Below are 5,000 nucleotides of genomic sequence, written 5' to 3' on the forward strand. Positions count from 1 at the left end.
ACCGTGAGCAGACGGACACGCGGGAGGCGAGGTACACAAAGTCGTGTTTGTTTCCCGTGAGTCACTGTCGGAGGGCGCCGTGCGACAGCCCGTGCCGGAGAGCCAGCAACGCCGCTGTAACTGCAGGGTAGAATGCTGCGGTCGCCGCGGTAAGTATAGGGCACGGCGGCGCGGTACATTATCGCATGGGCGTAGCTCTCTCGCTCTCTCTCTCTCTCCTCTGTTTCTCTCTCTCTCCCTCTCTATATCTCGCTCTATCTCTTTCTTCAATTCTCTCTCTTTCTGTATCTCTCCCTCTCTCTCTTTCTCTCTCTCTCTCTCTCTCTCTACCTCACTCTGTCTCATTCTCTCTGTCTGTATCTCCCCCCCTCTCTCTTTCTACCTCGCCCTGTCTCATTCTCTCTTGTGAGAGAGAGATATCTGAGAGAGAGAGAGAGAGAGAGAGATATGACCGCTGATATGCCAGGCATGTCTACGCCTGACCCTCAGCCCTCCTGAGTGCGACACTTTGGAATTTAAACAGACAAGTATATAAAAGAAAAAGAAAACAGTGTATCGTAGTGGTCGACGACGTGGAGGTGATAAAGGTAGGCCTAGCGGCGTGCAGCTGCTTGTGCGGTGAAACCTAACCTGGAGCCCGTCCATCCGTCCTATTTAGAGCTTCTTTACAGCCATATAGTGTGGGTGGACCGTCTTCATTGTTTCCAAATAAATACCTCTATGCCACTCTCGTGTTTGTCTTCCCGAAAGTCCCCTTCAAAGGGTCGTGCCGTGTTTAGCCCCCGCCTGATTGTTGCCTAATGCTTTGTGACTCGCTGTACACTGTGGACATGCAAGGCCCTAGGTCAGGTGGAAAATGACCAAGTCAACCTCAGACGCATTCTGCCCGATGGAAACATTCTGGTTTCGCACTTTAAACAAACATTGTGACCATGATTTGGGGTTTTGGGGTCGGTATAAAAGCTTATGTTGGTTGTGATGGGATTGAGCAGGATCTGTAATTGGTTGAAATGTGGATGTTTACGCGTCCGTATGCTGGGACTACTGGTGGAGGGAACAGCATGTGGGCTGGGTTGAATGGTGCAGCCCAGCAACAGGGTTTGTTATGATGCGGGGGGGGGGTAATAATGGCCTCAGGAGGGCCAGACGATAAGGCCCAGACACAGCATCAACATCAACAACGACAACAAAGAGCGCTCACACTTGATAAGGGTCATCCATCACTGTACAAACAGAACCAAAGGATAAGGAGATGGATTGGACTAAATATTACCCTGTAGCTGCTGATTGCCGCAGTGGATCTCTGACAGAATTTGGGTATTGAGCAAAGCTGTTTCATCGATAATGTCTAAAATCTAGTTCACCAGGACCAGCAACAAAAGAGTGTAACTTCAGTGATTATTTATTGCTCACGGTATACTGTGGGTGAGCACCATTAGGTGTCATTAAATGAAAGCATTAGTTTATTTATATCAACAGGTGTTACTACTTTTGTAAAATGGCGGCATCCAAAGTTCTAAATCTTGATTTTGAACCGAGAATGTTCTCGGCAACCGATGTAAAGTCTTCAACCGATTGTTCTGCTGTGTAATCCACGCGGCTAATGAAACGAAGAGCGACGTCAGGTATACTCTAGAGCAGCTGGGGCTATCAGACCATCTCTCCCAGCCGTAAACAATCAGCTTTTACCTTGAAAGGGTTATCCAACAGGTGTAACGTAATGTAAGACCACCCGTAAAACAGGCCCACATCGCTCCACGGTTTGGAATGCACTCATGAGGGCAATGAAAAAGCTTTAAAGTACGTTCCTCAAAACTCTGTGTAGAAAATGTATTCTCAACTCCCGCTCACTCGTTATACATCCCACATTAACATTTCAAAAGATTATTAATGATTATTAAAATAATTCAAAAGGTTCCATTACTGATAGTGGAGTCATGACATCACGGATGCCCCAGGCTGACCTATACTCATCCTTAGTCTCCTCCAGCTTCACTTCCATCTGTGATGGCTTGCGTCGAGGGAGGATGACCACATGAACACACAGAAGCCGTTCCACCATCTGATTGGCTGTCGGCCAGGGCCAAGAACAGAATGGGAATGACGAATGTGTGCGGCAGTCTTATGTCGGCAAGGAGGCTTAATGAGAAAACTTATCTTTGTAAAACGTAGACTTTACATTCAACTGTTGTTCACGTTTAAATCACGTTGTCATCTAAAATGTTCTGTAGTTACAGCAGTTTGACAAAGAGGGGACGTCAAAGACAAACACTCACACACACACACACACACACACACACACACACACACACACACACACACACACACACACACACATCGTTTCATGTCTCAAAGCCTATGATAAAATAGTTTTGGAGCCTTGTGACTCCAGGGGGCTTTGTAGTTGGATGTTTGTTTGCAGTTGGTGTGGTGTGTGTGTGTGTGTGTGTTTGTGTGTTTGTGCATGCATGTGTGCGTGTGTGTGTGTGTGTGTGTGTGTGTGTGTGTGTGTGCGTGTATGTGTGTGTGTGTGTGTGTGTGTGTGTGTGTGCGTGTATGTGTGTGTGTGTGTGTGTGTGTGTGCGTGTGTGCGTGCATGCGTGCGTGCCTGCGTGCGTGCGTGTGTGCGTGTGTGCGTGTGTGTGTGTGTGTGTGTGTGTGTGTGTGTGTGTGTGTGTTCGGAGCTGTTATCTTCTCTCAGGACTGCAGATAACCGACATAGCCGGCAGACAGCACCCAGAGCTTGCGTTTACTGACACACAACAGCAGTTCTTCCTTCATGGGTGAAGATAAATGTATGTACAGTTTATCACGTCCATCAGGGTCCCAACTGTCACCATGGTTTCTACGGAATGACCCTGTATAGCAACAAGTGTTCTCGGTTCTAGTTTCTAGTTTTGTTTCTACTGTACCATACTTAGAACTTAGAAATTAGAAATCTTTGAATGGGCAATACCGTCTGGGTGATCCAACACTGGTAACCAACTCTCCAGGCTTCACGTAAACATCCGTTATAAATATAATTTGTCAAAATCACTTTGTTGTGCGATTCAAAGTGCATTTAACGTGAGCACGTCTGCCGCAAGCATTAACAACAGCAGTAGCGCTTTGCTCTTCTTGATAAGACATTTTGTACTGTCAGCGATTAAATAAATGTTTTATCCATAAAACTTTCCCAAACTCCGCCCTGACATTAATTCCAAAAGACGATAATGCTACATGCAGTGCCACTGTTTACATTCGTGGTTAGAGCATGCTCACAATAAATCCTCTTAGGGAGAATCGGTACACCAAAGTCATTTAGAGAAATTATACTGGTAATGAATGTTTTAGTGAAAGCAGGAGAGACGGTTTGATCACCCAGACCGGTGCTGTCTTTTGAAGTAATTTTGGAGTAAACTTGCTAAATGGGGATTTATTTAAAATTGGAATACTATTTATTATTTAGAAGACACTTTTGTCAAACAGTGCTTCTAGTGTTTGCTTTGAGAGAAAATTAGCAGAGAGTGGTAAGTTAACGTATTAGAAGTTCAAACCCACAACCTTCTAACCACAAGACTACCGATGCCCTTGATCATATAGTCGCTTATGTACAAACTCAGTTTAGTTAGTTAGTGTATTAACGAGTAGGCCTGCTGATCATGGTATTTGGTGTTATGTCTTTGGTCTAAAGTTCAATATTAGATACAAATACACTTTCAGGTTCACGATACAGTAACATGTATAACGTTCGAAACCAAGGTCCCTTGTGTGTGTGACACTGAAAAGAATGACCTGATTCATCGCTTGTTGGGTTACTTTGCAATCTGCAGATCTGCAAATGTTTTGACAACAATGACTTCCCAAAAATCCCTTCAAAACAAACATTCATACAAGCCAGCTGTGTTTGTGTTTTGCAATGTTACTTGAGTCACATACATTTTTTCGTGTCACTCTGTTGGACATCACTCACCAACAATCCTATTCCACCACACTGGAAAATGTACGTTTAATTTGAAGTTTGAACAGCGACATTTGAATAACTGATTGAGGTGGACGTTCATTTATATAATTTGGATTTTCTTCGCTGTGTTTCAGTAAATCTCCCATTTGTTTTTCCTGGGATTTAATTTCACTACATCGCGCACACGCTTTTATCCAAAGCGACAAGTGGTGCCGAGAACAATCCTAGCATACCATCCAAATTGGAGCCCCTACAAAGAAAGCACAAACACGTTTCCAAGCAACGGGGCAGTGTGCAGTGTATCTAAAGGAATCAAAACACCAGGTTTGTCGTATTTGTGTTTCTGTCCAAACGTCAAGTCAGCAGCACCGCAGTCAAAAGGCTGTCTCTGCGTCTGGACCACAGGGAACGAAGCACGGGCCCCTCTTGCATGTACGGGGTCCGCGGGGACCTCCACACTGTGAGGGGGACATGTCAGGCTGCGGCCGGCGCTCCGGAGATCCCTCCTCAAGTGTCAGAGGCAAGACGGGATGGATTTGAGGGGAGGTGGGGGTTTGATTCTGTGATGTAGTCCAGATGTGGTGTGAGTGGTGGTCAGCCCCTGCTGACAGCGACAGGTTTGGGGGGGTACGGGGGGGGCGGAGTTAGGACTAATTGTACAGGGTGTTGCTACGTGCTACAGCTGACTTTGTTAAGAAGGGCAGGCCGTTGCCATCTGGGTAGGGGTCCGACAGGGGTTCAGCCGTCATGGATTTCTCTGCTCGTTTGGGGATTTTTTTCCCCAAATTACATTAATCAGCGTGAATGTCTAGACAAAGATTTTGAGAAATGTTGATGTTATTGTTGCTTCGCTCTAAATGGCAAAGCCTAAGCCACATTTTTAGAAGAAGAAGAATTGATTCCTTTTGACCAGGAATGGCTTGAAAAATGTCATGCCTCAGAACTACTTGCTTACTACTAAATTAACTTATGGCTTGGAGCCTACTGCTATTATCTAGTATTTTGGAACTATGACACTATGACACAAGTGCCAATGTGTCCAGGTAGAGCTGCATGC

The sequence above is a fragment of the Micromesistius poutassou genome, assembly GCF_964030765.1.
Source record: "Micromesistius poutassou genome assembly, chromosome: 21".
NCBI classification, from domain to species: domain Eukaryota; kingdom Metazoa; phylum Chordata; class Actinopteri; order Gadiformes; family Gadidae; genus Micromesistius; species Micromesistius poutassou.